This window comes from Lipotes vexillifer, unplaced genomic scaffold, assembly GCF_000442215.2.
Source record: "Lipotes vexillifer unplaced genomic scaffold, Lipotes_vexillifer_v1.1 scaffold789, whole genome shotgun sequence".
Taxonomy (NCBI): Eukaryota; Metazoa; Chordata; class Mammalia; order Artiodactyla; family Lipotidae; genus Lipotes; species Lipotes vexillifer.
The window spans coordinates 1,276,985-1,290,200 of record NW_006778055.1 but is presented as its reverse complement, the minus strand read 5'-3'; positions in this window follow the sequence as shown (position 1 = coordinate 1,290,200).

The window sequence follows — 13,216 nt, the reverse complement described above, 5'->3', positions numbered from 1 at the left end:
TCAACTCAGGAATGCCTTCAAGTCTGACATCCTTTCAGTTTTTATTTTTACATAGTCAAGCAACACCCTTGGGGTAATGAGTAATTATCCATTACTCAATAAACAATCTTGAAAATGAGGTATGGTTGCTGGGCCCAGTACACAATCCTCAACTGGGTTCTCAACTTAGATCTGGCATACTCCTATAAGTTCCTGGAGTTAAAGGTGTAAAGAGATTCCAACTAAATGCCAAGCCCTCAGGCATTCCCAAGTCGAAAAGAAAGGTCACAAACTGGCAATTAATCATTTCCCCTGGCCAGAATGAGACTATTCAAGATAATACTGCAAAATCAAGCCAACTACGTAAATAGTCTAAGTAAAGGTAGAGATTTTTTTGACAATGCAAAGATTCAAATTATCATCTTTTTTCTTTGTGTAGGGGAGGAAAACTTTTCCCTTCCTTCCTTCTAGGCTCTTTGGCTGGCCTGATAGTTGAATTGACATAAAACACATTAAAAGGAGAAAAACAAATTAAATTTCATATGTACGGGAGCACCCAAAATATAAAGTTCCCTGACAGTCAGGCACTTGAGGCTTATATGCCACCCTGAGCTAAGGAGAAGAGGGCAGGCAAGGATCTGGAACTTCAAAGGGAGGAAAGCAATCCACAGGAAGATGGGGACAGCAAATGTTTGCCCTGTCATGAGGTTAAATCTTTCTAAAGTGAAAAGTTTCATCTGGTAATAGCTCTCTCTCTGGTATAAGCTCCTTTTCTAAAGTCTACTTAGGCAGTTAAGGGAGAGGTAAAAAGCTCTTCTTAAGTCTGTTGGGCCTTGATTGCCTTCAGCTCAAAATAATCCACATGCCAAAGCGGCACATTCTAGGGCAGCCTGCCCTGAACCCCATCAGTTGCCTGCTCACAAAATGGATCTGAATTAACTGAACATAAACAAACCTATAATAAGCAAAGAGATTAACTCAGCATTCAAATAATTTCAAACAAAGAAAAACCCAGGACCAGATAGATGGCTTTTCTAGTCAAACATTTAAAGAAGAACTAACATCAATCCTTCTCAAATTCTCCCTAAAAATAGTGGAGTGATTACTTCTAACTCATTTTATGAGACTAGTACTACTCTGGTACAAAAGCTAGACAAAGACATCATTAAAAACAAACAAAAAACTACAAACCAATGTCCCCTAAGAATATGATGCAAAAATCCTCAACATAATACTGGCAAACTGAATCCAGCAGCATATTGAAAGGATTATACACCATGACCAAGCAGGATTTATCCCTGGAATACAAGGGTGAGTTAACATATGAAAATAAATTTAATACACCGTATTAATAAAATGAAAGAAAAAAGATCATTTCAATTGCTGCAGAAGAAACATTTGACAAAGTGCAACACCCTTTATTGATAAGAAAACACTCAATAAAATAGGAATAGAAGGCAACATTCTTAATCAGTAAAAGGCATCTCTGAAAAACCCACAGCTAACAACATATTAAATTGAGAAAGGTGGAAAGTTCCCCCCCTAGTATCAAGATCAAAATAAGGATGTCCATTTTGTTATTTCTATTCAACACTGCACTGAAAGTTTTAGGCAGGTAAATGAAGTAATCAAAAGAAAGTTATTAGCAAATTGGAAAGTAAAAAAATTTCTATATGCAAGTGACATGATATCATCTAGAGGAAATCCTAAAGTTTACTAAGAAACTGTCAGAGATAATAGATAAATTCAGCATAGTTGCAGTACATAAGATCAACATACAAAAGTAAGTTTTATTTCTACAGTAGTTAACAATCTGAAATGAAATGAAGAAAACTATTTCATTTACAATAACACCACGGAATACTCAGGAATACATTTACAATGAATGTGCACGACTGGTACACTGAAAACTACCAAACACTGTCGAAATAAATGAAAGAACTAAATGAAAAGAAAGACATTCCACATTCATCGATTAATATTGTTAAAATGGTAATACACTCCAAAACTGATATGTAGCTTCTATGCAATCTGTACCAAAAATCCCACTGCCTTTTTGTCAGAAATGGACAAGCTGATCTTAAAATTTATGTGGAACTACCAGGGACCCCAAATAACTAAAATAATCTTTAAAAGAAGAATACTGTTAGATGACATATACGTCTCAATTTTAAAACTTACTACAAAGCTACAATAATCAAAACAGTGTGGTATTGGCATAAGGTAAACATATAGATCAAAAGAATTGGGAGCCCACAAATAAAGCCATACATCTATGGTTGACTGATTTTCCACAAGAGTGACGAGACAATTTAATGGGGAAAGAATAGTCTTTTTAATGAATGTTGTTGAGACAACCAATATTCACATGGAAAAGAATGAAGTTGGACCCTTACCTCATACCGTATACAAAAATTAACTCAAGATAGAAAAAGGTAATAGCTAATACTATAAAACTCTTAGAAAAAATAGGAGTTAACATTCAAGACAATGGATGTGACAATGGATTCTTAGATATGACACTAAAAGCACAAGTGACTAAAGAAAACTAGGTAAAAATGGATCTGCTGATTTAATCAAAATCATACAGTTTTGTACATTAAGGGATACTACTATCAAGAGAGTGAAAAAACAATCCACGGAATGTGAGAAAATATTTGCAAATCATATATTTGATAATGATCTAGTATCCAGAATATAGTAAATCTTCTTCCAATTCAACAACAAAAGCCAGTCACAGAAAGACAAATATTGCTTGGTTCCACTTATATGAGGTACATAAAATTGTCAAATTCATAAAAGCAGAGATTAGAACCATGATTACCAGGAACGGGGGGATGAGGGGGAAATGGGGAGTTGTTTTTTCAATTTGTATGAAATTTCAGTTATGCAAGATAAATTTTTCTCAAAATCTGCTCTGTAGCATAGTGCAGTAGTCAACAGTACTGTACTGTGCACTTAAAAATTTGCTAAGAGGGTAGATTTCATGTTAACTATTCTTATGATAAAAAAATTCGAAGGGACACAAGGAAACTTTTGGAGGTGATATATATGTCTGTTACCTTGATTGTGGTGATAGTTTCACAGGTGTATGCATACATCCAAACTCATAAAATTGTATACATTAAATATGTGCAGTTTTTTGTATATTAGTTATACCTCAATTTTTAAAATGACAAAAATGCCAATTAAATTTTATTAAAAAAAAGACAAACAAATAGAGTCACAGATGTAGAAAACAAACTTATGGTTACCAGGGGGAAAGCAGGGGGTGGGGGGAGGGACAAATTGGGAGACTGGAAATGACACATACACACTACTATATACAAAAGAGATAACTAATAAGGACCTACTGTATAGCACAGAGAACTTTTCTCAATACTCTGTAATGACCTATATGGAAAAAGAATCTAAAAAGGAGTGGATATGTGTATATGTATAACTGATTCACTTTGCTGTACAGCAGAAACTAACACAACATTGTAAATCAACTATACTCCAATAAAAATGTCAAAAAAAAAAAAAAGGCAGAAATGCTAATTAAACATGGGCAAAGGACTTAAATAAACATTTCTCCAAAGAAGATACACAAATTGCCCAAAAACACATAAAAAGATGCTCAACAATATTTGCCACTGAGGAAAAGCAAGTAATCAAAACCACAATGAGATCCTACTCCACACCCATTAGGGTGGCTACAGTAATTAAAAACATAAAATGAAAATAACAGGTGCTGGTGAGGATGTAGAGAAATTGGAACACTAATGCATTGCTGCTGGTGGGAATGTAAAATGGTGAAGTGCTCTGCAAATTTTGGAATTCCCTCAAAAGGTTAACCAGAGAATTACCATATGACTCAGAAACTCTACTTCTAGTTATACACCCAAAAACAGGAGCTCAAACAAAAGTGTTCGTAGCAGCATTATGAATAATAACCAAAAAGCAGAAACAACTCAACTGATAAATGAATAAACAAAATGTGGTATATTCCCACAGGGGAATATTATCCAACCATAACAAGGAATGACGTACTGATACATGCTACAACATGGATCAATCTTAGAAATACTGTGCTAAGTCAAAGAATCCAGAAGACCAAAGGACACATAATTTATGATTCTGTTTATATGAAATGTCCATAAGGGGCAAATTCACAGATGTAGAATACAGATTAGTGGTCACAAGTAGCTGAGGGGAGGGGAGGAATAGTGAGTGACTGTTTAATGAGTATGGGTTGTCTTTCTGGGGTGATGAAAATATTCTTGAATTGGATGGTGATGATGGTTACACAACATTTTGAATGTATTAAAAGCCACTGAATTGTGTACTTTAAAATTGTTAAAATAGTGAATTGTAGGTGAGGTAAGTTTTAGCTCAGTTAGAATAAATTATCAAAAATGTCAAAGAACAATTTTACATCTCCTGGGTGTCCCTCCTTTAAAACAATATTATGAGGATAACAAACATTAAACAAGTCAATATTATTTGGCAAGGTATTGCACCAGCACAGTATCTTTGACGAGAAGGTAATGGAGTAAAATTTGACGTGTTATGGGCAGACAGGCAAATTTGGAAGGTGGCATTGCCATGGTGAAATTATGGTTTATCTTTGTTGAGAATATCTACAAATGGCAGGAAATAAAGAATAATATTACAAACAAGTTTAGCTGTAAAAAAAAAAGTTGACAGTTAAAACGTGGATTTACATATAAAGGGGTTAACAGATATAAAATTAGGATAATTATTATCTTTACTGAAGCCATTGATAGCATTCTTGTAAACTTAAAATGTGAGTGTCCTCACAAAAATTCATTCATCACAGATTTTGCAGAAAAATAAGTACATGTAATAAGAGATAAATCTGTAGTTTCCCATCTGGAGATCAAGATCAAATAACTCTGTGACCTTTTCTTTAGAGTCAGAACAAATCTCAGTCAATCTCTCTTTCTTCTCTCTTTTTTCCTCTCCCTTGTCAAATACTTTATTTCGACATAGGCCATGTAGTATATATTAGGTAAAATTTGTTCACAGCCAGAACTGTTGCAGTTATATTTTATAATAACAGTTTCAATAGACATGTCATTAAAATATATTTAACTATGTACTGATTAAAGAGGCTGGGTGTGTTGGCTAGATGCCAGTGGAGGTACCATGGACTGCATTACAAAATAAAATGGTTAGGTAGCTCAGAATTCTTGTTCAGTGGACATTTTAAAATGTTAGGGAATGATATTAAAATTGGTTCTTTCTGAACATTTTTCCATGGCCAAAAACCAAATATAGTTCCAATGACATAAAGTAAAAAGCCCCAAATCAGGTCTGTGGCCAACAGTAGCTGTACCTCTTGCTCATTTTAGAGCAAAATTACTGAAGGTGATTTAGAGCACACAAATGGAGAGATTTTTAATAAGTTCATCAGAATATTCAGTGGAGTCCAGGTTAAAAAATTAAACCTATGATATATCTTCATGTAAATGGAATGGTTTCTGTTATTGAACTATGCCTCTAGGACTTAGGAGGTGCTGATGTGGGAATTAGTGCAAGGCCAGAACCTAAAATAATTTTGACTCAAAATATGCACCACTGACTTCAGGCACAGAATCACTTGAGAATGCTTGTTAAAATGCAATTCTGAGGCTTTAGCCAGGACGGTCTAAATTAGACATTCTAGGTTTATCACCTGGTAATCTCCTTTTTAACAAATTTACCATTGTGTTGCTAATGTACATTAAACCCTGAGAACCATTTTCCCCCCAGATGTGACAGTATTCTCACTCATTCTCATTCTTTCTTTCTCTCTCTCATGTGCTCTCTCTCTACCCCTCCCCCATTCTCTCCCTCTCTCTCTCTCTCTCTCTCTCTCAGCACCCCTTCCTTATCTTCAGTCAGTCACTAATGTTACCACTGGTTTCACTGCTGATAATCTCCCTTAACCTGTGGTCATGTTCCAGATTTCATGGCAGAACAGGAAATTATCATCTTTTCTTTTACAATAATTGTAGGAGAAAGGATTTTGATGTTTTTTAAAATAAGGTGTACAGTGGTACTCTTATTAAATGAACTGAGACCACATAGTACTGGAGAAGAAAAGTGGGTGCATATTCAATGTCAAATAACCTCAAAACATCAGGGGCTTTCAAAATCTTTCATCTCAGTCTCTCACTGTAGAAAATTAATTTTTAGAAAAGAATTTATGAACAGGCTAAGTCTGACTGGTGAAGAGAAGGAATAAACCACTGTGATTTTTTTTTTTTTTTTTTTTAGGACTAGAATATATTTTTGCTTAGAAACAGCCAGGATTAAAACTGTGTGCCAGGGCTTCCCTGGTGGCACAGTGGTTGAGAGTCCGCCTGCCGATGCAGGGGACACGGGTTCGTGCCCCGGTCCAGGAAGATCCCACATGCCGCGGAGCGGCTGGGCCTGTGAGCCATGGCTGCTGAGCCTGCGCATCCGGAGCCTGTGCTCCGCCACGGGAGAGGCCACAACAGTGAGCAGTCCGCGTATGGCAAAAAACAAACAAACAAACAAACAAAAACCTGTGTGCCAAGATATGATTGCTTAGAAGGACAGATTTTAATGATTGAAAACTCAGGAACTCTTGATCACAAGTGCATTCTAAGGAACAAAGCACGACCTACATTTAACAAACCTACTTTTGCTACATGATTCTCTCACCATCTCTCACTTGCCTTACACATGCAATGGTATAATTGCTTTAGATGAGCTTTTGGTTTGGCAGGCCAAGTGACAAACTTTATGGCCCTATGCCTTCTAATTGTTGCCTCTAACTCTTCCTTCTGACAAAAAGCCTTTCATTTTCCTTTTGAAGTACAGGGTATTTATCATCCGTTCTTCTAGTATACTTTTAGTATCTTCAGTTTCAATATGATAAAAACTTCCATATGTGAGGAACTATATGCAAGGTCCTCCAGAGTCTAGAAAAATGAGTAAGTTTGTCTCTGTCCCCAAACACCCCTAACAGAAAAATAAAAACCCAGGGTAAAGTATTTACCTGGAAAATATAATATACAGAAAACACAATGACTGCTGAAAGTGTAGAAACAAGGAACTATAGGATTAAAGGAGAGATGCCTGTATGTGGAAATATCTGGAAGGAGCCTCAGTGGCATCTTGACATGTGGGCATTACATGGAAATCACCTGAGGCAGAAAAATCAGTATAAGCAAAGAGCAGGTGGTGAATGAAGTTGCATCACATTTAACTGGCAGCTTAGAATACAGATTGATTAAATCATTTCACAAATATGGGAAGTAGTGAGAGAGATTTTAAAGATCAGTTAAGACTACATTATGGAGACTGCTAAAGAGATTTTTTTCACTAACTCACTAGGAAGGTACAGGATCAGAGTCATATTATAGGGTAACTACTCCACTGGCAGTAAGAAGGAGCATTTGGATGGGGCTTGTAGCAATCAGCTCAACAACTATTACATAAGTGAGCATATTGATAGAGGGCTCATGGTGGAACTAGAGACAGAAAAGAGAAAACAAATAGGGACCTGGTTGTAAGTCCAGACCTATGGAACATCACCACTGTTGGGAGGCAGAATATGAAGGAGAGTCAAAGATTTGCTTGAGCTATCTGGAGTAAGTCACTGGAAGGAGTGAAAGAAAGGAACTGACTTGGGGCTGAAGATGATGAGCTCCATTTGGACTATGTTGAATTGGAGCTAGAGCCATGCAGCAACAGTTTGAAAGGTGGGACTGAGGTTGAAGTTATTGGGATGGGTTTGGGAGTCATTTGATAAACGCCAAGGAAAGATTCTAGGATGAATATAGAGTGAGAATGGAAAAGTTGGAGAGGATAATTCCATGAAGGAGCAAGAAAGAAAAGACAAGAGTGGTAGAAGGAGGAAGGGAAGGGAAGAGTAGTCTCATAGGACACAAGAGATAATGTGTCACAAAAGAGGAGTACAGGCTGAGGAAGGTGACTATTAAAAACAAAAACAGCTGCATCAAAAATCCTGATCTTAGATTTATTTTGAATAACACTTCAAATTGTAGAGATAGATTAAAAAAATAATAATATATGGTCTCCACTGTTTGCAATCCAATCAGGGACTTAACTGTACACAGGAAACAGCTAAGTGGTCACTCAGGGCTGTTTATTTGTTAAGTCTCTAAAGCAAGTGGTAGAAATGATAAACACTGAAGATTTCTAAAGAATGGAGATGATCAGTATGGATAAGAAAGATGAGAGGATGCCTCTTGAAGAGAAGGGTTGAGGAGTAGATCTAAAAAAAAGAAAAGATAGTTTGGAATGTCAACGAATAACTCATAGACCTACAGTTATTTTAAGCAAACTGTTTACTTCTAAATAAAGAAAACCAACTGTTGAAATATCAGCATTGAAAAGTCATGGGAGATGAATGAGCTGGAGACTGACAGAACCGGTGTTCCAGCTGGCAGCTGAACTGAGAACCAATTGAAATATCTTAGTCCTGAGCCTTCCGTGGACTTGCCCAAGAGCACAAGGTACCAGGCAGTCAAATCCATTTTGGAGAAATTTCCTTTCCTAACTACAGATGGTTGCTGGGAACCATGTTAAGAAACAAATAAATACGAAAAAACACTAAAAACCTAGCCTATGTTTCAAAATTCATAACATGTGGTGATTTGTTTTAACTGTGGCAAAAGTCAAAACATATGTTCTATTTAATAAAGAGACCACTGCTAATGTAAGGGGCCTTTGTTTTTTTGTTGTTGTTGTTAGTTTCTACTTTATAACAAAGTGAATCAGCCATACATATACATATATCCCCATATCTACTCACTCTTGCATAAATTTCTGGTTATTTTAGCCACCAAATGTGTGGTGCTTGTCTTGGCAGTCCTAGAAGCTAATACACCCAGGGAGGAAGTTACACGGAGTCTTAGGATGAGGCCTTCCAGCCCTGCCTGAGGCACACTGGGGTGAGAGCAGGGGCTGGCATTCAGGGCCCCTCTGTTCTAGAGTGAGTCATACTCTTAGTTCACATTCAAGATCATCATATTAACTATTAACTAGGCTTGTGTCCCCTCCTCTCTGCTGCTGTGAAGTTGACACTTCAAACCAAAGCAGTTAACTTCCATGGGGCCCCAGGAAAGGAAAGTGAGGGGTGTGTCAGCCACCACCCCTACCATGGGATACCTAGTACTGACTATTCTGTTGGTCCCTCTCTGTCCTGGGATACTTGGTTCCTAATTATTGAAGAAGCATCCTCACCTTGGCTCCTGGGACTACTCCCTTTGGTGACCAATGGCTACACCATCATCCCCTTAGACCTGATATAAAGAAGTGAATAGGACGCTTGGCCTGACAGTCTGGCCCAGGGTCTTCAAGGGCTGACCACAGAAATTATAAAGACACAACAATCCTAATATGTAGGCCCTCAAAGAAGAGCTTAAAAAACTACAACAAAAACTGAGGGGGCTTCCCTGGTGGTGCAGTGGTTGAGAGTCCGCCTGCTGATGCAGGGGACGTGGGTTCGTGTCCCGGTCCGGGAAGATCCCACGTGCCGCGGAGCGGCTGGGCCTGTGATCCATGGCCGCTGGGCCTGCGCGTCCGGAGCCTGCGCTCCACAACGGGAGAGACCGCGACAGTGAGAGGCCCGTGTACCACAAAAAAAAAAATCCGAGGGAACTGAAAGGACGGACTTGTAGACAAATCCACACTTAGAGTCAGGGATTTAAACACCTTTCCCTAAGGGATCAACAGTAACAGTAGAAAAGAACTCATCAAGGATTTAGAGGATATAAATATAGTATAAAGGATATAGAACTGAACAGTATCATAATCTAACAGGATGCAATTAGTGTTTATGGAACACGACCCAACACAACAGAACACACATTGTTTTCAAGCACACATAGAATATTCACAAGCTAGACCCTGTGTAATAAGAAAACCTTAACAAAGGTAAAAGAATGAAATCACACAGAGTGTGATTTGACTCTGAATGTGATGCACTGAAACTAGAAATCAATAACAGAAACTCAACAGGGAACTCTTCAAATTATCGGAAATTAACTAACATAACCCTAAAGAATATATGCGTCGAAGAGGATTTCTCAAGGTAAATTTAAAAAATATGTTCAAATGAATCAATGAAAATTAAAATGCAATATATCAAAATCTATGGGATGCAAGTAAGGCAGTGATTAGAAGAACTTATAGCACTAATTGCTTATACTAGCATATTAGTTTTCCTTTCCTGCTTTATCAAATACCACTGATTTAGCAGTTTAAAACAACACAAATTATGATTTTATGGTTCTGTAGTTCCAAAGTCTGACATAAGTATTGTGAGGCAAAAATCAATGTGTTGACAGGACTACATTACTTTCTGCAAGTTTTAGGGTCAATCTACCAAAAAGATACTGCAGGGTTCACTGTGGATTCACTAAACTATAGAGCTGTTAAAAATATGTGAAACAAAACCAGACACAACTGAAAAGAAAAATATATAAATCTATAATTATGTTTAGAGTTATTAAAGATTAGCTAAGCTATTCCATGGTATTATTGCCTTGGCATCCATTTTGTTTGGCCAAGCAGCCTGCAGAGACCTTAAACTGACACTAGCCCCTCATGCACGTGCATGCTCTAGATAGCATCCCACAGAGTCACAAGCAAATTAAGTTCCTGATATGACTTCTGCAATAGACCTTGTGATCAACAGTCTCCTCTGCCTCCCAGGGCTACCCCCTTATATGTCCCCTAGATGAGATCCCATGTAACTTACCAAAACTCTACTCTTTTGTTTTGAATTGACCAATCTGGCCTTAGCCTGGGAATCCTAAAGCACTCCACCCACAGACCCTAATAAAGGCATGTGTCCCAGGTTCTGCCTCTGTCTGCACTCTGCCTTGATCTCCCCATGTGGGCCCTGGAGGCTTGGATGTACCTCCCCCAGGACCTGTGAGTAAAGAACTTCTCTATTTCAACTTCTCTTGTGGTCTGTTGTTGGACCACCACTCACCATTCAGCACCCTTAACTTGTGTTCCTTTTAACATATGTTAATTTAACAAAGACATACCAGGAGTGTTGAACACTCTTCTCTCTCAACAAATGATACAACAACCAGGTACAAAATCAGCAAGGATACAGAAGAACCAACAACCAATAGAATCTAATAAACATTTATACAACATTCTACACAAAAAAAGGAGAATGCACATTCTTTTCAAGACATCATGCAACATACACCAAGACAGACCATATCCTAGTTAATGAAACAAACCGTAACAAATTGAAAATAATTACAATCATACAGAGTGCACTCTCTAATGATCATGGAGCCAATATGGCAATCAGTAACAGAAGGACAACAGGAAAACTCTAAATATTTGGAAACTAAAAAACACTTTTAAATCATCCGTGGGTCAGAGAAGTCTCAAAAGAAATTTAAAAATATGCTGAACTGAATTAAAATGAAAATACAATATTTCAAAATTTGTGGGGCACAGCTAAAGCAGTGCTGAGACTGAACTTTATAGCACTAACATAGTAAATTAAATAAGCAGAAAAGTCTCAGTTTAGTAATTTAAACTCACACCACAAGAACCTAGATAAAAGAAGAGCAAAATAAACCAAAAGCAAGAGAAGAAAGAAAATGATAAAGAGCAGAACTTAATGAAACTGTAAACAAAACAACAACAAAAAATGGAGACAATCAATGAAACTAAAAGCTGGTGGTTTTTTTGTGGGTTTTTTTTTTTTTTTTTGGAAGGACCAATAAAATTGACACACCTCTAGTAAGACTGACAGAGAAAAAAAAGAGAGAAGACAGAAGTTACCAAAGTCCTAAATGAATAGCAGAATGCCATACAGACAGAAAATAATGATGATGATAATTATTATTACTGACAAAATTCAGCACCTATGTATAACAAAATAACTCTTAGGATATAATAGAGGCAAATTCCCTCAACTTGATAATGAACATCTAAAAATACCTGAATTTGACATTATACTTAATGGTGAAAGACTGAATGACTTTTCCATAAGATCAGGAACAAGGCAAGAATGTTCACTCTCACCACTGCTATTTAACATAGTACTAGAATGTCTAGCCAGCACAATAAGGTAATAAAAGAAATAAAAGTCTTAAGAACCATATATGAATAGATAATACTCTCCCTCTTTGAAGAAGTCATGACTGTGTATATTTAAAAACCCAAGAAATCTACAAAACAACTCCTAGATCTAGTAAGTGAACACAGCAAGGTTGCAGACTTTAAGATCAATATGCAAAAATCAGTTGTATTTCTATATAGTAGTAATGAACACATGGAAAGTATAAATGCAATATCACTGACACTCAAAAAACAACACAACTCTGAAATACCTAAGTATAAATCTAAAAAAATACATACAGGCACTGTATGCTGAAAAGTACAAAACACTAATGAATGAGATAAAAGAATATCTAAATAAATGGAGAGATATAATATGTTCATGGATTAAAAGACTCAATATAGTAATGATCTCAATTTTTGTCAAATTGATAAAACAGGTTTAACATAATACCTATAAAAATTTCAGCAAGATTTTTTTCCATGTCTAGTTAATCTCATCTAAAAATTTATATGGAAAGGCAAAGGAACTAGAATGGCTAAAACAATGTTTTAAAAAGAAGAGTAAAAATGGGAGGAATCTCTATCAGATTTCAAGACATTGATTAGCTGTAGTAATCGAGACTGTGATATTGGTGGCTGGGTGGATATACAGACGAATAGATCAGAAAAGAGACCACAGAAATACCCCCATATAAGTACGGAAATTATTTTCAACAAAGTTGCAAAAGCAATTAAATGGAGGAAGGAAAGACTTTACAAAAACTGGTGCTGAAGCAATTGAACATCCACTGGGAAAAAATGCATTTTGACCTAAATCTCAGATCTTATACAAAAATAAATTCAATGTTACAGAAGAGTTAAATATAAAATGTAAAGCTATACAACTTTTAGAAGAAAATGTAGGAGCAAGCTTTGGGGATCTACTGAAGATTTCAGACATTATACCAAGAACACCATCCATAAAAGAAAAGACTGGGGCTTCCCTGGTGGCGCAGTGGTTGAGAGTCCGCCTGACAATGCAGGGGACACAGGTTCATGCCCCGGTCCGGGAGGATCCCACATGCCGCGGAGCGGCTGGGCCTGTGAGCCATGGCCACTGTGCCTGCACGTCCAGAGCCTGTGCTCCGCAACGGGAGAGGCCACAACAGTGAGAGGC